Source organism: Diceros bicornis, chromosome 29 (genome assembly GCF_020826845.1).
Source record: "Diceros bicornis minor isolate mBicDic1 chromosome 29, mDicBic1.mat.cur, whole genome shotgun sequence".
Lineage (NCBI taxonomy): Eukaryota > Metazoa > Chordata > Mammalia > Perissodactyla > Rhinocerotidae > Diceros > Diceros bicornis.
This window is the reverse complement of record NC_080768.1, coordinates 41969849-41994279: the sequence shown is the minus strand read 5'-3', so window position 1 is coordinate 41994279 and position 24431 is coordinate 41969849. Positions and strand designations below refer to the sequence as shown.

Genomic DNA, 24431 nt, shown 5'->3' with positions numbered 1-24431 from the left:
CGGGATAAAGAGAAAGGTTCACCCACATAGCTGGCTTTCCATGTGTCCTTCTAAACACAGGAAAGATCCCCCTCCCTTCCAGGAATACCCATCCTGAAGTCCCCCTTACCCTCTGGCTTTGCCTCAGTGGCCTCCAGAAGCTCACACCGGACAAAGGTAAGAGGGTCACGGCAGCTCATCTCCTAACCAGGCAAGGTGACATTCATGTACATCCCCTTTAGCTTGAAAAAGGGACAGCCCCAGTCTGGTTCCGCCCTAGTTCTAGTCCAACACCGTCATCTCAATCTTCTGAGTGTGGAGACCCTCTGCTCCTGCTCTCACCTCAGAGCAGTACTGGAAAGTGTGGGTGGCCTCATGTACCCGCCCCTTGTCTAGTGAGTTGGTGGAGTTGAAACCATTGGGCAGCTACTCGACAACCTCCTGAGTGGAGTTCTGCAAAGACTGCCTGGGAGCTGGGCCAGAAGGAATCATGGGCTGCATGCACACTGCCACTGGGGCCAATGCCCAAGAGAAAGTCTGCTCCTCAGTTCATGCACAGAGGGGCATCCCTTCAAAGAACTGTGGTCAGGGAGGGAAGGAAATGAATCCTCTAGTGCTTGGTAACATATGATTAGAGGAGCTCACCTTCTCATGCTGCCAGGCATGGCCTGGGGTATGAACATGACAGACTCACCAGGTTTCCAACACCTAACAACCAGCTCCTGCTCAGGAATGACCCGCCTCTTTTGTCCTGCCTTCTCCCCTCCTCACAGATACATGCACACACACACACACACACACACACACAAAGAGGGGCAAGGGGTGTGGGGCTGATCAGGTGGGATCACAGCTGTGCCCTGGCCTGCACTACTCTTTCCTGGGCTGTCCCGTGTTACGTTTCACTGCCTCCTGCCAGACGCCCAGAGGCGTCAAAAATGAGGGATGAGCCAACATCGCCAACTACCAAAAAGATTCTCTTTCTGGGATTTTTTGAGCCCAGATCCTCCAAAAGTTGGGAAACAACAACAAAACATCTTTGCCTATTGACTGTCTCCAATCAAGTGAGCTGGATGGGGGGCTGTGGGTGCCTGGTTACCTGAGTTCTAAGATCTGTTGAGGTCTATGACCCCACGTCATCTCCTGAACTGTACACAAAGAGCCTACACAGCCCTACCCACAGCTCACTGGAAACCTAACTAGGGACCTAGCTTTGAGGAGACAGAGATGAATGCAGACCTCCTTTTCCTTACTATTTCTTCATCCTGGGATAGTCCCTGTGCCTCTCAGGTCCTCCCCAGTCTCTAAACCGGCACCATGGGGATCAGGCTAGAATCTACTTCCTAGGGACCTCACCCGGTGTATATGAGATAATATCTATTACCCCTGTGGGCTGGTGTCACATGTACCTAAGGCACAATCTTAGAGATGGAAGAATAACAAGGAGGGGTGGGATGTAGTACAGAACACCACTCAAAACAGGCCTGGGCTCCAAGAATGTGATATTGGGACAGTCACTTCCAACTTGGCCTCCTTTTCAGGTCAGCACCATGAGGGGGTTGCAACTAATGGAAATTCAGATATTGCCATCCTGTGGCATAAAACCATTCAATTGTTTCCTGTTTTATGGAGAATGAGACCCAAGTGTCTCATCTTGGCCTATGAGGTGGGCAGCCTCCACAGTGGTACCCAGTAAGCCCCACCCATGTTATATACATCCCCGTGGAACCACAAAGTGGTTAGTAACTGGCTTCTGAACATAATAAGAGCCAAAGTGATGGGATGTCTTGTCCAAATTTTAACTAAAAATGTCTCTCTCACTTCCTCTTACTCCCTCTCTCATGTGCCATCTCTCTCTCTCTCACTCTGTCAAATCCCTGGAAGTGAGGAATCAAATACCTGTGTATTGGGGCTGCCCAATGTGGAGGCATATTGAGGAGAGAAGCAAGGGAGTGCCTGGGCCAACAGACAGAAAGGAACTCAGGCTCTCAATCCAAAATGAATCCTGAAGGCTGAGAGTGACCTTGTGGGCCAGTCCTCCCCCAGTCGAGCCTCAGTTGATGCCACAGCCCCAATCTGTTAATCTCACTGAGGCAGAGACACCCAGCTACAACACGCCTGATTGCTGATACACAAAAATTGTGATATTGTCAACATTTGATGTTTTGAAATGCAAGGTTAGGGGCAATGAATTCAGAGAGGGAAAAGTAACGAACACAGCCTACCAGGCCCTGGTCCTACCTTCCACCCCAGCTCCTGTTCTCTCCTCCCAGCCTCCCTCCAGCTGCACTGGCCACCTTTCTAACCTCCTCTGGCCAAACTCACTTCTGCCTGTGAGGCTCAGGACCAGTGGTGCCATTTCTCTGACACACTGCTCCCAGACTTGTGCAGGGCAGGCTCCCTCTTGTCATTCTGGTCCCAGAAATTGTCACCCTAGTGAGGTCTTTCAGACTCTCCTACCCAGTGATGCCCAGCCCTCCCTCACAGCCCCCTGATGTGTTTCTCTACAGCACTTGCTCTTTTCTTTCTCATGTCTTTGTTTTTGTCCATTTCCCCTCTAGACTGTGAGCTCCTGGCAGGCAGGGACCACTTGGTTATTTTCATCCTTCACTTCAGCCCACCAGGGCACCTGGCACAGGATGAGCGCTCAGGGCACAGCTGCTGAATGAGTACATGGGTTGATCTTGCACCTCGCCCCCTACTTTTGACCAACTTTCATTCTGGAGATGAACACTAGTAATAGGAGGTACAAGTTGTTTCTGAGGCAGGGGGACAGCCAGAAAGACCTCTGGTTGACTCTTTGCTGCTCCAGGAACTCAAGAAATGTTCAGTGGACACCGAGTAAATTCCAGGTTTACAGCAGAATGACTTGATATATATATATTATGTAATGGTTACCAAAATAAGTTTAGTTAACATCAATCACCAAACAGAAATAAAAGATTGTTTCCTGATGATGAGAAGTTTTAGGATCTACTCTCTTAGCAAGTTTCAAATATACCACACAGCAATGTTAACTTAGTGTTGTATATCAAGTATATCTCAATACAACTGAAAAAAAATAAAAACAAAAATTCACTGGCCACCACTGACACAAGAGGCTGCCCACCCCCTCGTGGCCAGCACTAGCACTGCTGCCCAGGCAGGAACTCCAAACAGAAAGCAACCTTTCTTCAGGTGTCCTAAAGGTAGAGGCTCTCCAGGGACCCAGGGGTAAAGCAGCAGGACCTGTCAGCTTCGGGGGAGTGGGAGGAATCTCGGGAGCCTACCGTGGCCCCTCTTGCTGTTCCCCACCAGGTGTCCTCTTCACTCCTAATGCATCCTAACTGCTGCCATGACAATGGTTCCCCCTACCTCCAGATGAGGACCGCAAGGGTCCAACAAGGATTAGTTTTCTCCCTGGACTCTGGACTTGGTGTCCAGTGCTCTGGCATCTTCTTCCTTATCCTCAGTTCTCATCCACCCAAGCCCCCTAGCCTCCTCAGTTCTAAAGGATCTCCAGAGGCTGGAAATCATTTTCTCAGGGTTTCAGAGCACAGTAGGTCATCAACAGAGAACCTAGTCCAACAGACATGTTGTGAGTGCATGGAACACTTGGAGTCACTTGCTGGATGCACTCCATTTTATACAGGAGGACCCTCACTGAGGTATTCTCTCCTGTTCCCAATGCCTACACAAGGGGAGGATGGGCTCATCACAGTTCTGGGTGCCCACAGAGGTGGACTGCAGGACCCCAGTCCTGTGCTCCCCAGGCTGGGCCAGGGATGGATCTGGAACAGGTAGACACCTAGGAACCTTAGGGATTCCTCTTCCCATCTCTGGGCCCCTGCACACGAATCTAGGAGAATGGGTGCTACTGCCCCGTGGGAGAGCTGCCTCCAACCTCTCTCCCTCATGACTCTTGTCACTTCCCCGGTCTCGGCTCTTTCTTGACTGCACCTCCGAGTTCTCCATATGAGAATTCAAGTGTGAGTGAGTGTGCCTGTGCACATGAGATGATGAGGAGAGGAAAATGACCCCATATGGAAAGGAGTGGGCAGCAATCCTCTAGGATCTTAACGCCTCTCATTGCCAAAGGAAACCTGAGGGAAGGGGTGGAGCCTTGGCCAAGTAAGGTGGAGCTCTCTCTAGTCTTCAGGACTCTGACCACCTCCTGTGGTCTGGGACAGTACCTGCTTCTTTTAGGCCAGTTTCCCAACTGTACAGTGCGGGGTAAGATGTGCAACAGCACAAGCATGTGCTCGGCCAGGACAAGTCATCAGGCCCCATAGATACATTAAGTATGTTTTAAGTGTATTGAAGACGTTAATATTGCTGTGCAATCATCACCACGATCCATCTTCAGAACACTTCTCATCTTGCAAAACTGAAACTCTATACCCATTCATGAATTACTCCCCATTCCCCCTCCTCCCAGCCACTGGCAAACACCATTCTACTTTCTGTCTCTCTGAATCTGGTGATTTCAGGAACCTCATAGAAGGGAAATCACACAAGGTTGTATTTTTGTGACTAGCTTATTTCATTTAGAGTAATATCTTGAAGGTTCATCCATGGTGTGCCGTATCTTAGACTTTCCTTCATTTTTCAAGGATGAATAATATGCCATTGTATGTATATAGCTCATTTTGCTCATCCATACATCCCTGGACAGATACCATAGCAAGGCCCACAACCAAGCCCAAAATAAAATGGGGCCCCAGCCAGATTTTTCTCAACAGTACCCTGGAGACTACTTTCTTAAGCCATATCCCATATGATATTTACTAAGGATCTAATCTTGGGCCGTGAGTTGCTTTTCAGAAACTCCATTTCTCTTCCTTAAGCAAGTTTCAACTACTTTGAGCCAATGAGACAACAAGATGGCTTGCAAGACTCAAACTGCAACTGCATAAGTGACTGGAGGATGAACTGGGGGACCAAGAACTCCCCTGCCAATCATGTTAAGGACACCGTCTTTTGAACGTGGGATGTGTGACAGAACATGAAAATCTGTGCTTGCACAAAATGCCTAGGACTGCTCCCAAACTTACTGCACCCGCTCCTTTGCCCTTGAAAAGCCCTTTTCAACAGCCCATTGAGGAGAAAGATTTAACCGTTGTCTCCTTGCTGGCCAACCTCATAATAAAGCTTTTTTCCCTTCTACAAGAGCACATATCCCTTTTGGCTAAGGGGTGCATTGGGCTGTGAGCCCTTCCTTGATTACAATACTTGGGTGGCTTCCATGTTTTAGCTATTATGAATAATGATGCCATGAACACGGGTGTTGAAATATGTCTTTGAGAACATGCTTTCAACTCCTTGGTGGGATATACACCCAGAAGAGGAATTGCTAGGTCCTATATAATTATATTTTTAATTTTTTTTAGGAATTGTTATACTGATTTCTACCGCAACTATATATTCCCGCCACAGTACACAAGGGTTCCAACTTCTCCACATCTTGGCCAACAGTGGTTCTATTCTTTTTCTTCTTTTTTTTTTTTTTTTTTTTTTGATAGATGCCATCCTAATGAATGTGAGGTGGTCTCTCACTGTGTTTCTGATTTGCATTTCCCTAATGATTACTGATGATGAGCATCTTTTCATATGCTTATTGGTTATTTGCAGATCTTCTTTGAGCAAATGTCTACTCATATACTTTGTTCAATTTTGATTTGTTTGTTTTTTGTTGTTGAATTTAGGAGTTCTCTATGTATTCTGGATATTAAGCCTTTGTCAGATACATGGTTTGCAAATATGGTCGCCCATCCTGTGGGCTGTGCTTTTACTCTGTTGATAATGACTTTTGAGGCACAAAACGTTTTAATATCCATGAAGTCCAGCATATGTATTTTCCTATTTTATTGGCTGCTCCTTGGGTGTCAGAACCATGAAATCATTACCAAATCCTATCTTGTCAAGTTTTGCCTTATGTTTTCTTCTAAGGGTATTATAGCATTAGCTCTTACACTTAGGTATTTGATTCACTGGGAATCAAGTTTTGTATACAGTGTTAGGTAAATGTCCAAGTTGATTCTTTTGCATGTCGATATCCACTTTTTCCAGCACAACTTGTTGAAAAGACTTTTCCTCATTGAATAATCTTGGCACCCTTGTCAAACATCATTTGAACATGGGTGAGAGTTAACTTCTGGGCTCTCAATTCCGTTTCCATTGCTCAATATGGCTGTCTTTATGCCATGACAATGCTGTTTTGATACTGTAGATTTATAGTAAGTTTTCAATCAGGAAGAATCAGTCCTCCAAGTTAGTATCTCCTTTCAAGATTATTTTTGGTATCTGGGCTTATTTGAGACTCCATAAGAATCTTAGGATGGGTTTTTTTCTATTTCAGCACAAAACACCCTTGGAATTTTGATAAGGACTGCACTGCATTTGTTGATCTCTTTGGATAATGTTGACACCGGCACAATAAGGAGTCTTCCTATCCACGGTGATGGGATGTCTTTCATTTCTACTAGTGCCAGATGGCTGTTCAGGTTGACGGGGTGGCACTCCTTGAGGTAGTCATGCAGAAACCCACAGTTCCTCCTCACTGTGCCTTCACCATTTCCTTAGAACCCATCTACAGTCAACAGAGGGCAAAATGCATGTAAAATGCACATGGGAAGTTTTCAAAGACTGGGTGTGCATGGAGCACACATTTCTTCCACTCTTCTCCATTAGCAAGAACCACGGACTGAACCAGCAGACCCTAACACATGGGGACTGTGGACTAACTAATGGCCAGGTACTCGGGTTCCTGGCAGAACCATCTGGCAGCTCAAGCTGAACCGCTAAGCCTTTGCTTGGCACTGCTGACTAACCAAGTGCTAAGACTGATGCTCTCTTAGAGCATCCTGTCAGTCTAGACTGACCCACTGACCCTGGACTGGAAAGCCAGTTAGATCAGGAGCTCAAGGCAAACAGAGTGGATCTCATACCCAAGAGGAACTTACCCACAGCCCTCAGAAACAGCGAAAAAGATGGAGAACTCAAAGGTTTTGAGGGTACCAATGACTGTGTTTCTCATCCTCGAAGCCATCAGGTGTCTCCTTTGGATCCCACTGTTGCCACCAAACTGGTACAAAACAAAATAAAATTGAGTAAATTTTAAACATCTTATTGGCTTTATTCAACAGTTCATGAATCAGGCAACATCCAGTCTAGCAGAGAGAAAGGAGCTCCAAGGAGTTCTAGAAAATGAAGGATTTTATAGGCAGAAGGGAGCAAGAACAAGGAAGTTACACTAGATAAAAAAGCGGGTTGGTTACTGCAAGGTTACCTTCCTTTAGAGGATGGCAGGGCTCTATCAGGAAGATGACCTACCTGCTGTGCATCAGGTGATTCCTGATTGACTGGTTTAAGATTCTATTCCTGGGAGGGCCAAAAGTCTAATTAAGTCTCGACTTGTTTATGTGAGGCATAGCCTAAGCGGCTCCATTTGGGCCTGGTGTCTTGTTTCAAACACATGACTTCTGCTGGTCCCTGCTTTCCCCAGTTACACCCCGGCTGTCCCTTCACTGACCATTGTTGGTCACACACCCACTGCACCTGCTTCCAGTCCTTTCCCTTCAACACCGTAATCTCACACACAGCTCCTCCAGACACTATCATGTCGTCTCCCACCACACGTCCCCTATACTTTCCACACTGCCATCAAGATGCTTCACAAACACCACCACCATTTATGTCCAATGGGCTGAGAGGCCTGCCTGTGCACTGGGAATCAGGAGTCGCAGGGTCTGTCACTTGGCCTCCAATCACCTATTGTGCGCCAGCTGAAGGGCTTACCCTGCGGAGACACTCAGTTGTACCCAACTCAATCGCACAACCCAGGCCCAAGCAGCTCTTGGCCAACAAACACTTTAACTATACCCCCTGAAATCATATAGCATAGGTAACTAGTGAATGGGTGCAAATTACTGGTTTTACTTCCAAGGGCCGTAATGAATATTTCACACCAGGAGCATCCACTTTTGGGTTTTACTGTAGGCTGATATCACAAGGCTCTCACCCAGTGAGGCTCTCTCTTCCCCAGCCCTCTGAGCAGATTTCTCCAGGCTATATTCTGCAATGCATCATTGTGTCTATCTCAGTCTGCTTCCCTCAGGTTGCAGGTCCCCTGAGGTTCTTGCCCTGACTGGCTACCACCAACCCATAGAGACACTGTCAGTCCTATAGGACTGGGTGTTGGTTTCTACTAGGACTGGCTGACTGGACTGGGCACAGGTGCGGTGGCCCTACCCACACAAAATCAGGTAACTGAGGCAACCAAGAAGTATCGAAAACCTTAACCCAACATCGACAACAACTCCATAAGACCCTATCTTAGCCCTTGTGGAACAGTCTCATGAGTCTCTCGCCTAAATGGTTTTAGAGAATGGCCTGGCCCTAGACTGTCTATACCAACCAAGGAAGGAGGGGTTTTTGCCTTTCTTAGAACCACTTGCTGAATGTACATCAACTCACAAGTTCAAACCTACCTCCACCAGATGGCCCGAGAGGTTAAAATATTGCGTAATGTTACCTAAATCTTTTAAAAGATACCCAAGGCCCCCGAGATCACTGACATATTTTCATGGCTGGTCTCTCCAAGTTGGGGACAATGGAAACAGACTGGATTTTAGACTGTTGCTTGTACAATTATAGGATCTGTTACTATAGCCATCATCGGATATTTACTCTCTTGGCTACAATGTGCCCTACCCCTAATAACTCTATTAATTACCCTTATTAACTATCCCAACCAACTTTAAATTAACTAAATTAAAATTAATCAATACCCTGATTAATTTAAAAAATTCAAAAATTTTATGAAGAATCTGCTTAACACAGAATACACTGTTGTAAGCATTTAAAGTATACAGTTCAGTGCCATTTAGTACAATGACTATGTCGTGTGGTTATCACCACTATCTAATTCCAGAACATTTTCAACACCCCCAAACAAACCCATTCTCATTCACACTATTTTCTCCTAACCCAAGCCCATGAAAACAACTCATCTGTTTTTTCTCCCTATTGGTTTGCCTATTCTGGACAGTTCATTCAAATGGCATCATGCTATCTGTGGCCTTTGTGGGCGACTTCAGTGAGCACACATGTTTCAAGGTTCATCCATGGCCGAGCATGTAGCAGTAGCTTATTCCTTTTTATGGCTCTATAATGTCCTATATTATGAAGAGGGCACATTTGGTTTATGCAGTCATAACTGGATAGAAATTTGGGTTTGTTCCACTTTTGGACCATTGTGAATAATGTTGCTTTGAATATCCATGGAAAAGTTTTTCTTTGAACATATGTTTCCAATGGTCTTTTGGACATACCTACCTTGTGACTCTCCTGGTCCATGGTAATTCTAGGTTTAAGATTTTAAAAAATGGCAAACTGTTTTCTGCAGTGGCTGCATCATTTTACTTTCCCACCAGTAATGTATGTGGGTTTCCCATTCTCCATATCTTTACTAACACTTGTTACTTTCCATTATGTTGAGTATAGCCTTCATTTTGAGTGTGAAATAATATTACACTATGCTTTGTATTTGCATTTTCCTAATAATTTATGATACTGAACATCTATCTAGTGCTTATTGGCCATCTATGTTTCTCCTGGAGATATGTCCATTGCAGCTAGTTACCCATTTTCATTGGTTACCCAATGAAAATGGGTTCAATTCAAACTTCTTTGAATGAAGTTTCATTTCAAACTTCTTTGTTTTTTATAATTGAGTTCTAAGAGATCTTTATATAGTCTCAATATTAGAGCATTCTCAGTTATATAACTTGCAAATAGTAGGGGTCTTCAGTACCTCACTTTTAACAATGGATAGAATATCCAGATAGAAAATTAGGAAACAGCAGACATGAAAACATTAATGGACTTAGCAGACATACACAGAACATTTTACTGAACAGCAACAAAATGCAGTCTTTTCTCAAGGGCACACATTATTTTCCAGAACAGATCACGTGTTAGGTCACAAAACAAGTCTTAACTAAATTAAGAAGACTGAAATCATACCAAGTATCTTTTCCAAAGACAATGGCATGAAACCAAAAGTCAATAAGAGATGGAAAACTGGGATATTCATAATACATGGAAGTTCAACAACAAACTCTTAAACAGCCACTAGATCAAAGAAGAAATCAAAAGGGAAATTAGAAAATAGCTCAAGACATACAAAAAGAAAAAATAAAAACACCAAATCTTATAGGATGCAGCAAAAGTGGTACTAAGAGGAAAGTTTGTAGTGACAAACTTGTACATTATAAGAGAAGAAAGATGTCAAAGAAACAACCTGACTTACAACACACAGCATTAGAAAAAGAAAAAATGAAACCCAAAGTTAGCAGAAGGATGGAAGTCACCAAGAGGAGAGTGGGAAAAAATGAAAGACAGTATGAAATATCAATAAAAGTAAGAGTTGATTTTTTGAAAAAATAAAATTGACAAACCCTTAGATATAATATCTAGGGAAAAAAAGAGAGATGACTCAAACAAAGTATATCAGAAATGAAAGAGGAGGCATTACAACTGATGCTTCAGAAAGAAAAAGACCAGAAGAGACTATTCTGAACTACTGTACATTCACAAATTGGGTAACCTAGACAAAATAGATAAATTCCTAGAAACAACCTATGAAGGCTGAATCATGAAGAAACAGAAATCTTGAACAGACCAGTAACAAACAAGCAGACTGAATCAGTAATCAAAAACCTCCCAACGAGAGGAGAGTAAAGTGAATGCTCGACTTCACCACAAATCCCTGAGCCAGCCTGCCCCAGCCCCAGGCTGACTCTTGTAGAACTAGGTGGCTCCCTGCAGGCTTCTGCAAATCCAGGCCCCTGGCTCACCCTGGAGCATGCCAGCTCTGGCGGCCCCAAGCAGCATCCTTGACGCCAGGCTCCCATCAGGCTCCTGGGAACCCAGGCCCCCATATCAGCCTAGGGGCTGCGATCTTCAGCAGCCCAAGGCGGCTCCTGTGACCACAAGTGCTGTCATTGGCACCAGGCTCCTGGTGGACTCTGATGAATTCAGACCCTGGCTCCCCCAAGTTTCTGCCTACTCCAGGCAGCCACAGGCAGCACCCACAGCCACAGGCAGCTTCCATAACAGGGCACCCAGTGGGCTCTCACAAACCCAGGACCCCAGGTCACTCTAGCATTTACTGGCTCCAACAACCCCAGGTAGATTCCATGGCTCCAGGCTCCCCGGGGGCTACTAGGAACACAGGCCCATGGCTCACCACACCATCTGCCAGTTCCAGCAGCCGTAGACAGCTTTCATGGAACCAGGCTTCCGACAGGCTTCTACAGAACCAAGCCCCCAGCCCACCGAGGTGCTTGCTGACTCAGGCGGCCCCAGGCAGCTCTCATGGCACCAGTCACCGGCAGGTTCCCATGAACCCAGGCTTCTATCTTGCCCCAGCGCCTGCTGGCTCCTGCAATCTCAGGTAGCTCCTGTGGCCCCAGGTTCCCAGGAATCCAGACTTCTGGCCTACACCAGCACAAACTGTCTCTCATGGCACAGGCTCCTGGCAGGCTCCCGTGAGCCGAGACTCTCAGATCATCCCAGCACTGGCCAACTCTCATGGCCTTGGATGACTACTGTGGTCACAGGCTCTCAATGAGGACCTGCCAAAACAGGCTCCAGTGGGGCTACTCATGAACTCAGGGTCCCAGATTTGCCCAGGGCCAGACACAATACTGTGGACCCAAACTTTCCACTCACCCCAGTACCAGGTAGCTCAAGGACTCCAGCAGCAAGCCTGCCCCTGGACACCACCAGATGGGCCACCCAGGACCCCTAGATGGGCTGAATGTGAAGGCTTTGGTTTACAAAGCCAGTCTGTAAAGAGTGGAAGAAGTGCCTACTTCCTCAAATTTGCAGACACCAACGGAAGGCCACAAGGATCATGAATAATCAAAGATCCACGACACCACCAAAGAAAAAGAATAAAACTCCAATGACCGACCAAGAAATGGAGATATAGGAACTATGTGACAAAGACTTCAGAGCAATGTTCTTTGAGAAATTCATAAAACTCTAAGGAAACACAGATAGACTACTAAATGAAATAAGGAAATAGTGCATGAACAAGTGAGAAGTTCAACATAGAAACAGAAAGCATTAAGGAAAAACAAACAGAAATCCTAGAGTTGAAGAACACAATGACTGAACTGAAGAATTCAATAGAGAGCTTCTAAATCAGATTCAACCATGTACAAGAAATAATTAGTGTACTAGAAGATGTGTCATTTGAAATCATCCAGTCAAAGGAGCAAAAAGACAAAAAGGAACGGATAGGATTGGGGAAAGGCAGTGTGAATTATGGGATACATTGAAAAGAAATAGATAAGCATTATTAAAGTACCAGAGGAGAAGACAGGGAGAAAGGAAAAGAAAGTTGACTTAAAAAAATAGCAGCTGACAGCTTCCCAAATATGGGGAGAGATGTAGACATCCAAGGTCCTGATGCCGATTGGTCACCCTAAAATTTCAAACTAAAACTTTCTTCTCCAAGACACACTATAACAAAACTATCTAAACTCAAAAAAAGGATCAAACAACATGATCAAGTTCAACATGATGCAAATCAATGAATGTGATATACCGCATTGACAGAATGAAAGATAAAAATTCTAAAATAATCTCAATGCAAAAAAAGCAATTTGACAAAATTCAACGCCCCTTCATGATAAAAACTCTCAAGAAAGGGTTACAGAAGGAACATACCTGAACATAATAAAAGGTTTACATGACAAATCCACGGCTAACATCATATTGAACAGTGAAAGGTTGAAAGCTTTCTTGCTAAGACAAAGAACAAGACAAGGGTGCCCAGTCTCAACACCACTCTTCAACATACTGCTGCAAGTCTCACCCAGAGACATTTGGCCAGAGAAAGAAATATAAAGCATCTAAATTGGAAATGAAGGAACAAAGTGGTCTCTGTTTGCAGATATGATTTTATGTAGAGAAATACTTAAAGACTCCTCCCCAAACTGTTAGGAATAATAAACAAATTCACTCAAGCTGCAGGAGACAAAATCAACATATAGACATCGGTTACCTTTCTCTACATTAACAATGAACTATCTAAAAATGATATAAAGAAAAAATCCTAGTTACAATACCATCAAAAACAGTAAAATACTCATGAATAAATTTAACCAAGAAGGAGAAAGATCTAGAAACTGACAACTATAAGACACAGATGAAAGAACTCAAAGACACAAAGAAATGAAAAGATATCTTATGCCCAGGGATCAGAAGAATTAATATTTTGAAAATGTTCATGCTACTCAATGCCATCTCAAGATTCAATGCAATTCCTATTAAAATTCCCATGGCATTTTTCAGAGAAATAGGACAAATAATCCTAATACTCATGTGGATCCACAAAAGACCTCCAATAACCAAAGGAACCCCGAGAAAGAAAAAGCTGAAGGCATCACAATTTCTGATTTCAAACTTTATTACAAATCTATAGTAATAAAAACAGTATGATACAGGTATAAAATGAGACACCTAGACCAATGGAACAGAATCAAGGATCCAGAAATAAAACCACACACATACAGTTTGCTAACAATTGACAAGTCAGCTAAGAAGACTCCATGGGGAATGGATAGTTTCTACAACAAATGGTGCTGGGAAAACTGGATAACCACATGCAGAAAACTGAAATCGGACCCCTATTTTACACCACTCTATAAATGATCCCAAATTGAATTAAAGACTTAAAGGTAAGACACCAAATATAAAACAACTAGAAGAAAATATAGAGAAAAAAGCCCCATGAAACTGGTCTTGACAAAGATTTTTTTGGATATAATATCAAAAGTGCAAGCAACAAATGCAAAACTTAACAAGTGGGATGACTTCAATCTAAAAAGCTTCTGCATAGCAAATGAAACAATTGGCAAACTAAAGGGGCTAATATCCACAGTATATAAGAAACTGTTACAACTCAACAGCAAAGAAACCAACAAAACAATATGAAAATGATCAAAGGACATGAGTAGATACTTTTCCAAAGAAGACATAAAAATGGTCAACAGGTACATGAGAAGATGCTCGTAATCACTGATCATCAGGGAAATGAAATCAAAACTACAATGAGATATCACCTCACACCTGCTAGAATGGTTATTCTCAAAGAGACAACAGACAACAAGTGTTGGCGAGGCTGTGTAGAAAAGAGAACCCTGTGCACCGGTGGCATGAATGTAAATTGCTACAGTCACTATGGAAAAAATATGGAATTTTCTCAAAAAAATAAAAATAGAAATATATATAAATGAGCAATTCCACTTCTGGCTGTATACCCAAAGGAATTGAAATCACTATTCTGAAGAGATATCTGCACCCCCATGTTCATTTCAACATTATTCACAGAGAACATGGACACAATCCAGGTGTCCATCAATGGATAAATAGATAAAGAAAATGTGAGATATATGTATGCATGTAATATATAATGGAATATTATTCAGCCATGCAGGAGAATGAAATCCTGCATTTTGCGACAACATGGATGGACCTTGAGGCATTGCGCTAAGTGATATAAGTCAGACAGACAAAGACAAATACTATATATTCTCACTCATATGTGAAATCTAAAAAAGCCCAACTCAAAGGAATAGAGACAAAAATGGGTTTCCCAGGGTCACGGGGTTGGGGGAAATGGGGAGATGTGAGTCAAAGTGAACAAATTTCTAGCTGTAAAATGAACAAGTTTTGGGGATATAATATACAGCATGGTGACCATAATTAACAATACTATATTCTTATAGACTTGAAAGTTGTTAAGAGAGTAGATCTTGAAAGTGATCACTAGAAAAACCAAGTTAATTATGTGAGGGAATGGAGGTGTTAACTCACCGTATTGTGGTAATCCTTTCACAAATCATCATCTTGAACACCTAAAACTTCCCTATGTTATATGTCACCTATATTTAAAGAAATCTAAAGAAAAAATCTCACAACAAAGTAAAACCCAGGACCAGATGACTGCACTGGTGAATTCTACCAAACATATAAATAAGTATTAAAAACAAGACTTCTTACACTCTGTCAAATATTGAAAAAGAGGGAACACTTCCAAGCTCACTTTACGAGGCCAGCATTACCCTGATACCAATACTAGACAAGGACATTAAAAGAAAATAAAATTACAGACCATTATCCCTGATGAACATAGATGCAAAAATCCTCAACAAAATACTAGCAAACTGAATTCAACAGCATGTTAAAAGAATTATACACTACCACCAAGTGAAATTTATTCCTGGTATACAAGAGGAGTTCAATATACAAAAATTGATCAATGTAATAAGTCACATCGAGAAAATGAAGGGAAAAAAATGACCAACTCAATTGATGCAGAAAACCATTTGACAAAATTCAACGCCCTTCCATGATAAAAAACTCAACAAACTAGGAATAGAAGGAGAGTGCCTCAACATAACAAAAGCCATATATGAAAAATACACAACAAACATAATACTCAATGATGGAAGACTGAAAGCTTTTCCTCTAAGATCAGGAACAAGGCAAGGATGCCCACTTTCACCACTTCTATTCAACACAGTATTGAAAGTTCAAGCCAGACCATGAGGCAATAAAAATAAATAAATAAAAGGCATCTAAATTGGAAAGAAATAAGTAAAATGGTCTCTGTTTGAAGATGATGTCATCTCCTATGTAGAAAATCCAAAAGACTCCACAAAAAAGCCGTTTGATCTAACAAATGAATTCAGAAAAGTAGCAGGATACAAAGTCAACACACAAAAATCAGCAGCATTTCTAGACACGAACCATGAGCTCTCTGGAAAGGAAATTACAAAAACAATTCATTTATAATAGTATCAGAAAGAATAACATGCTTAGGAATTAACTTAACCAAGGAGGTGAAAGGCTTACACCATAAAAATTACAAAACATTTCAGAGAGAAATTAAAGAAGACATTCATAAGTGGACACACATCCCATGTTCATGGATTGGAAGGCTTACTATTGTAAAAGTGTCAGTATTACCCAAAGCAATCTATAGATTCAATGTATTCCCTAGCCAAATCCTAATGATGTTTTTTGCAGAAATAGAAAAACCCGTCCTAAAATTCACATGGAATCTCAAGGGACTCAGAATAGCCAAAACAATCTTGCAAAAGAAGAACAAAACTAGAGGACTCACACTTCCTGATTTCAAAACTTACTACAAAGCTACAGTAATCAATAGTATGGTATTGTCATGAAGACAGACATAGAGACCAATGGCATAGAATAGCGAGCCCAGAAACAAACCCTCACATATATGGTCAAGTGATTTTTGACAGGGGTGCCAAGACCATGGAATGGAGAAAGGTTTCTTTTCAACAAATGGTGCTGGGAAAACTGGATATCCCTATGCAAAATCTTGAAGCTGGACCCCATCCAACACTACATACAAAAATTTACTCAAAATGGATCAAGGACATAAATGTAAGACCTCAAACAAGAAAACTCTTAGAAGAAAACATAAGATTAAATCTTCATGACACCAGATTTGGCAATGATTTCTTGGATATGACACCAAAGGCACAGGTAACAAAAGAAAAACAATGGAAAAATTGGACTCCATGAAAATTTTATAAGTTGGTACATCAAGAGGCACCCACAGAATGGGACAAAATATTCGCAAATCATATTTCTGACAAGAGACTGGTATCCAGAATATACAGAGAATTCCTAAATTAAACAACTAAAAACAAGCCAATTCAAAAATGGGCATGGACTTGAAGACTCCTTTGCGAAAGAGGACTTAGAAATGGCATATAAGCACATGAAAAGATGCTCAACACCACTAATCATTAGGGAAATGCACATCAAAACCACAATGAGACACCACCTCACACCCAGTAAGATGAGTGCTATTGAAAAGACAGAAAACAGCAAGTGTTGGCCAAGATGCAGCGAAATGGGAACGCTTGTACACTGTTGATAGGAATGTAAAATGGTGCAGCTGCTATGGAAAACAGTATTGATGTTTCTCCAAAAAATTGAACATAGGATTATCATGTGATCCAGCAATTCCTCTTCTGCATATACACCCAAAAGATCTGAGAACAGAGCCTTGAAGAGATATTTGTACATCCATGTTCATAGCGGTGTTATTTACAATAGCTAAAACGTGGAAGCAACCCAAGTGTCCATTGACACATGAGTGGATACACAAAATGTAGTATATCCATACAATGGAATATTATTCAGCCTTAAAAAGGAAGCAAATTCTCCAATACGTTATACATGGGTTAACCTTGGAGACATTATGCTAATTGAAATAAGCCAGTCACAAAAAGACAAATGCTGTATGAACTGAGAGTAGTCAAATCATAGAGACAGTAAGTAGAATGGTGGCTGCCAAGGGCTGGGGGAGGGGACAAGGGAGGGTTATTGTTTAATAGGTATAGAGTTTCAGATTTATAAGAGTTATGGGGATGAATGGTGGTGATGACTGTACAACTGTGGAAATGTATTGAACGCCATTGAAGTGTACACTTAAAAATGGTTAAGATGAAACATTTTTTGTTATGTATATTTTGACTCAATATACAACAAGAAAAAAAAAAGAAATGAGCTATCAAGTCACAAAAAGACATAGTGGACACTTAAATACATACTGCTAAGTGAAAGAACCCAAGTGGAAAAGGCTATATACACTATTCCATAGTTTTCATATATTCCAATTACACGACATTCCAGAAAAGGCAAAACTATAGAAACAGTATAAAGATCAGTGTTGCCAGGAGTTGGGGGGCAAGGGACGAAGAGGTAAAGCACAGGGATTTTAGGGCAATCCAACTCTTCTGTAGGATACTGTCGTGGTGGATACATGTGATTATGCATTTGTCAAAATCCAAGTACATGACAGCAAGACAATGAACCTTAATGTAAACTACAGACTTGCTTACGGACGCTGTAGCAGCATCAGCTCCTCACTTGTAAGGAATGAACCTCACTAACACAGGTGGTCACGCAAGATGTTAACCGTAGGGGAAACTGTGGGGGAAGAGAGAGAAATGCTCTGCTCTCTCTGCTGAATTTCTCTGTTCATCTAAAACTTTCCTAAAAAAAAATCTATTAATTAAAAAATAATCAATGGAAGGTAGGGAGTGGGTAGAAATATGGACGAAACAGGAATATCAGAATATTAATAAATGTTGAAGCTGGGTAATAGAGACATGGGGGGCTAGCGCACTTCTCTGTTTAATTTGTGTATGTTCAAGGTTTTTCACAATAAAACATTTTTAAAGCTCCAGATTAAATCTAGATTATATGTACAAGGAATCAAAGAATGTGAAGAAAACAGATATTTTTGAAGCAAGTACTCAAGGAGCACACTGAGGGAACGTGCAATCACACTGGATAAAGAGTGAACGTCTGGTTCCACCAGGAAGGTTCAGAGCTCAGTGAGCAAGGCAGGCAACAACACAGTCAGGGAAGTGACAGATAATGATCACAGAAAAATGTTTGCCCTCACTGATCACAGAAATGCCAACGATGGGCCCTGACAGAACTGCCCCAGGAGTTACAATGTCATGACACCCAGAATTAGAGTGGGCTCTGGGACAGAGCACCACGTCCTGTGAGAATGCCAATCAGCACCGGCTTTCTGGAGGGCAAATCTCCCAAACCCTGGAACCTGCAGGCCACTGGCCCGGCTGCTCTGTTGTATGGAATCTGTCCAAAAACAAAGAGATTGGGTAAAGATGATGGACTGAATAAACACTTGTAGCGCCCCTTTGACATAGAATCCCTTAAACATGACCCAAAGTTTCCTTCATTGATGAACAAATTCATACTAGCCTTGGGAACCATCAAGAGAGCCGACATTTTGATGAAAACATCAAAGAGAGTCAACAGCTGGTGATCGGAGATCCCAGTGGGGAGCTCCGTGTGAGCCATGAAGAACAAGCCACAGTGTCCTCTCTCCCTCTCCCTCCTCCCCCTGCCGTTCACCTAACACCTTCTGCATCGCCCATCCACTCCCAACCACTGCCCACCTCACGCTCCAGCAATACAGGAGCAGAGGCACAGGGCGCCCTTTCCACGAGCACATCTGTCCTCTTGCTCTCTGCACGGCGCCAGGCAGCGGAGCTGTCTTGACATGAGTACAGCCATGTTTGGCCGCTCCATTGACCTACAGCCACCAGCACAAAAAGAAATATAAAAGCTGCTTTCTGCATGGTGGGAACCGGCCCTTCTCCCATGGAGATAGTTGCAATGTGTAAAAAATTCAAGGCCCTTTGGGCACTGCAGCCTGGGGCAGACTGGCCATCTGAGCTGGGCTGGGAGGATAAGCAGGGTAAACAACGCACGTACACAACTACTGGGCTGGGACGATAGCCAGAGTGTGGGGCTCAGTGCATGTACGTCACTGATAACCATTTGTGCATGGGAACACTGAATGCTTTCTCTGTAAACTCTGTAACCGCTTATATAAATTGCTGGAGACTGAGACCCGGTGAGAGTTCCACCTGTGGAAGGGACGCCTTGCCCAGGACGTGTGATTCCCGCCCAGCCGTATCAATTGACAGGACTCTCCCAGCAGTGGGGCGTGGATGTTGTGAGTAATTGATTTATTGTGAAGTAATTGATCTGATGTGTTCTCTTTTCAGTCAACCTGGAGTTTCTCTTTCTGGTTGATTTGTGTCATTTCCCTTCAGTCGATCTGGTGTTTCCCTATCTGATAGATCTGACGTTTTTCCCTCTTATTATATGACCTATTCAAATCTGCTGCTATCTCAGCTGATGTGGATGTTTTCCCTTCCCAGTCAAGCTGGTGTTTTTTCCCTCTTATTATTTGACCTATTCAGATCTGTTTGCGGACTATCACCTTTACCATCTTCTCTATAATAAAATATACCTTCAGTCCATTCGTTTGGAGTGGAAAGTTTCTTTTACGTCTCCAATCGAATCCCCAAACCTCTCATAACAGGAGCCCAGCCTGGCACCTCCTCAGGGCCCAGCAGACTCCTCCTCCCCATCTGGTCCTACCTGCAGCACAGACACCTGCTAGCTCATCTCCGCCTTACAAACAAAACTCTCCCTTGGACCCAGGCTCCCTTTTGGCCACTGTCCACTTTCCCAACTCCCCTTCATGGCTAAACCTCTTAAATAAAGTGCCTCATACCTACTTCCCTCCCATGGACCCCCTTCACTCACTCTAGACCCAGCTTCATTCCCACCCTCTCAAGGAGACTGAGGTCACCAGTGATGCCACATGGCCGAGTCCAGCCATCTTTTCTCCATTCTGATCGGAGCTGTATCCCACCCAGCTGAGCACCCCTCCTTTCTGCAATACCCTTTCCCCTCATGGTTCCTGCAACTTCATGCTCCACCATTTCAGTCCCCTTTCCTGGACCCTCTTCAGCTGCACCTCTGCAAACACTGCCTGTTCCTAGGCTGAGCCCTGGTCCCTTCTACAGCTACAGTGTCTCCAGGAAACCTCATTCAATTCCATGGCTTTAAACATCTCTGACCTCATCCCGACTCTGCTGACACACTGATGCAACTTTAAGAGTTTAGGTGCTAGGTCCCCAGCATCAGCACCTAAGGAGTATCTCAGACTCGATTCATCTCAAAATTTCACTGTCATATGAGTTCCAAAATAACATCAAATCTTTCCAAAAGGAGGAAAAATTTTGATACAATAAACTGTTGTGTACAAAGTAACCAATAAAACTTATACTTACATCCAATCATGGTTGCTTGATGGGGAAAATAAGAACACAGAACTAAGATCAGATATTCTCAAGCTGGGGACCAGAAGGTGATGAGTTGGGAGTGTAGAACACAGGAACTGATCAACTCTAAGCATTTACAGAAAGAGAGGCAGAAATGGTTGTTCCTAAAAACTGAAAGACACCCACTAAAAGAAGAGAAAAATCATGAGAAAACCTAACAAATTAAAAATTAAATTAAATGGTAGACTCACATTCCAATTTATCAATAATCACAATTGTAAATGGATCAAATTGCTCTATAAAAACATGAAGGCTCTCAAGTTGAGTTAAAATATTGTTATAAAATAAAGGGATATAATATGGTTGAAAATAAGGAGATAAAGAAATAAGACTTTAAATGGGACAAAAAGGGGTTCTCTGTGTTGATAACTGTCAGGAACACTTATGCACCTAACAACATGGTCTTGAAACATAAAGCAAAACTGGACAAACAAGAAGACACAGGCACCCCAAGGGAGGTGCCTTCCCTTTCCACAGGGAAACCTACCTTACCTCTCTTAAAAAGCCACATGTCAAGTGATACAGTAAGTTAGGAAACAGATCTGCTGAGGAACACAAAAAAGCTAGATCTAGCCTCAGCCCCAGGGACAACAACGTAAGCATCTAGTGGAGAGCGAACATTCTCCTCAAACCACAATGAAACAGTCACCACAATGGACTGTGTACTAAGCCACAATGAAATCTCTAAAGAGTCCAAAAAGTAGAAATCTATAAGTGACCATATTACTGGAACTTAAAGTAATAAAAGTAAAAAGTAATCACAAAATATTGGCTCCCCTCCCCCAACCTATCCACTTGAAAATCTGTCCACACCCTTCTAAATCTCTCAGGTTAAAGAGGGAATCCAGACAGACAGGAGAAACTCTTTAGAAATGAACAGCAATGAGAGCAGCATGAGACAAATCCATGGCGTGGGGACAAGGGGACAGAGGAAGGGACACAGCCTCCACTGCAGGTATCAGGGAATATCACCTGTACACGAAGAAGCTGAGCCCTTCCCTCCAAGAGCAAGAACAACACCACAATAAAACCAATGACAGCAGAATGAAGTGAGAATTCACCAGGCAGGAGCAACAACATAGACCTGAGCAATGGAGTCAAGGGCTGGCTGTCTGGAAAGACCTGTAACAGTGAGAAACCTTGGGCAGTCTGACCAAGAAGAACAGACAAAGGCACCAAGAGGAACAGACAAAGGCACCAAGAGGAACAGACAAAGGCACCAAATTGTACCATCAGGTACGAGAAACTACAGAAACAGCTTTAACGTGATAGGAGAACATAGTGGATAACTCTGACCAGGACATCAGTGGTCCTCAACTGGAGCTGTCCTTCCCATAGGATGCATCTGGAAACACAAGGGATGGGTTTTGTTTCTTGTTTTGGGTTGTCCTACTGGTTGTTGCCCTGGGGGTCCTGGAGATCCTGAATAGCCTGTCACATAGACCCATTTCCCTCCTGAAGTGTTACTGGCATCTGGGAAGACAAGCACTGATCCAGATTAAATGAACAATGTGGTAGGAAAATGTTTTCCATGGATGTATAACAGGCAAAAGGTGGTACCCTCAATACATAAGGAATATCGAGAAACCAATGTTTACAACTACTAAACTGTAAGAGAGCAGGAAAATCAGAAACATAACAAAGAAACACACCAAAAATATATCCAACCAATTTGTACAGGTGGAGAAATATGTATGTAAAGCACAGGGAACAGTCGAGATTACACACCAAATTTTACTACCAACAAGGAATAAAAGTTGGGAGGTAGGTGAGAAATAGGAGTTTTTACCACTTCTTAGCTTATATATTTCTCTGGTGTTTTAATTTTTACAAAAGAGAATGTATTCTACTCAAAAAGATGTTTAAAATTTTAAAGAAATTATTAAAATGTTCAAAATGACTTCAGTTCAAGGATATTCGTTAAAACACAAATGGAAAGAACCTCCCCATGACTTTAAGAGTCTCCTATAACTTTTCCAATAGTTTACTATGTCGATTTTATTTCACATTTAGATCCTAACTCATTGGAATTTACATTTGTGTGAGGGATGCAATAGAAGCTGATTTTCTCCTGTTCAAGTGGTAAACCAACGATCCAGGTACAATTCATTGGGTAGGCGTGGCTTTCTCAGCTGACCTGCAATGCCTCCTTTCCCACCTGCTAAACCCTGACAACTAATGCTGCCTCTCGAGCGCCCTAGAGCGAGCAGAGTGAGCTCTGCAGCCTGGGCTCCCTGTCTGGGAGGGGCGGCTACCAGCAGAGCCTTCTCCCAAGACAGCAGCAGGCATGCTGTACACAGAAGTGTTCAGGGGCCGTCTGCTGTGGAGCAGGAAACCCCTCATGAGGAGCAGGCAGTGGGGGAGCCCCGAGCACGGGGACTGACCTCAGTGGGGGGCAGCATGCTCCTCAGTTAGGTTCCCCCTTCATTCAGCTCGTCCATCTCCTCCTGCAGCGTGTGCACCTGGCTGTCGGCAGCTGCCCCTCTTCAGCTCGCTGTCCTTCTCCACCTGCTGCCGCAGGCGGCACCCGTGCTCCGGTTCCCCCGGGAGCAGAAGTAGTAGGAGACAGCGAGTCGAGGAGTTCTTGCACCCCCAGTGCTGACAGGATGACCCCGCTGAGGGACGTGGGGCCGGTGTCGCTGTGTTCGCCCTGCACATCTTCTGTGGCTGGCTCGGGGGTGACATCTGTTGGAGGGTGAAGGGGCTCTGGGAGGGTTTCTGAGGCATCATTGTGAATGATGAATGTGGGGGCTCTGGGCCAAGCTCTCATCAGGCCCAGGGCTGGTCCAGCTGTAGCTGGGCTCCACATCTCTCTTCAGCCTCTTTCGATCAACAGCCTCTCAAGGGACAGATGGCCTCTTTTGAGTGTGTGCTGAGGAGAAACTGTAAGAAGGAAGACATCCAATAAATGTGCATGCCTCAGATCCTGAGGGATAAAGTCACCCACGGAAATGCCACTCTTACCCAACCGGCCCTGGCTGGGCAGAGGGGGTCTCATCGCCAGCATCTACAGCAGACGTGTTTGTATCTCCCAGGCTGCCACACACTGTGGAGGCCACACTGTCTCCTGGAGTTCCTTCCAGAGACTCTGTGCCCGCGCCTGACTGGTGGCTTCCTGGGTGGCACTGGGTGCGGGTTCGCCCTGCAGAGAGGCTCGCTTCAACTTGCGGGACCCTGGCTGGGCCCTCAGGTTTTCCCTCAAGGATAAGGATGAACCTGAAGCTCCTTTCCCATCTGCTTCACTCGTATGTTCCTCAGGCCCCCGGCGGCTATCTTGGTGTTATTTCTCCTTGGGCGGCCACGGCCTTCAGCTCCTCCTTCTCAGTCAGGTGGAAGTTGGAGGGCAAGGCCGTGGGCTTGAGCATGTAGTACTGATCCTCCAGCCTGTCCAAGAGTTTTTTTTTTTGGTGAAATGTTCACTGCTGATGAAAGAATGCTTAGTAGGGTCCAGTCATCTCTGTGAACAGCTTTTAGCCACTGGACCAGAAGTTTTGAGCCTTTTATGTGGAGCCTGCAAGGATACATGAAAAAGTAATTAAAAAGAAAGAATTAAATGTCTCCCCCTAAAATAATCAACTATAAAAGCAAAACAAATGTTTTTGGGAACACCCACACTTAGGAACTTTGCCCATTTAAACCTTTAGGAAAGATGTAAGGAACACCTCTGCTTGCAAGTTATTA

At 43.5% G+C, this 24431-nt stretch overlaps 1 long non-coding RNA gene across 1 annotated transcript; it reads right to left on the bottom strand.

Annotated features, from left to right (window-relative positions):
- Window positions 1–130: 130 nt before the first annotated feature.
- Window positions 131–23163, bottom strand: LOC131394095 (uncharacterized). The gene is made up of 3 exons (XR_009216063.1): window positions 23135–23163; window positions 6918–7039; window positions 131–182 (listed from the first exon to the last, which is right to left on the bottom strand). It is a non-coding gene; the product is annotated as an uncharacterized LOC131394095 (long non-coding RNA).
- Between the last annotated feature and the right edge of the window lie 1268 nt (window positions 23164–24431).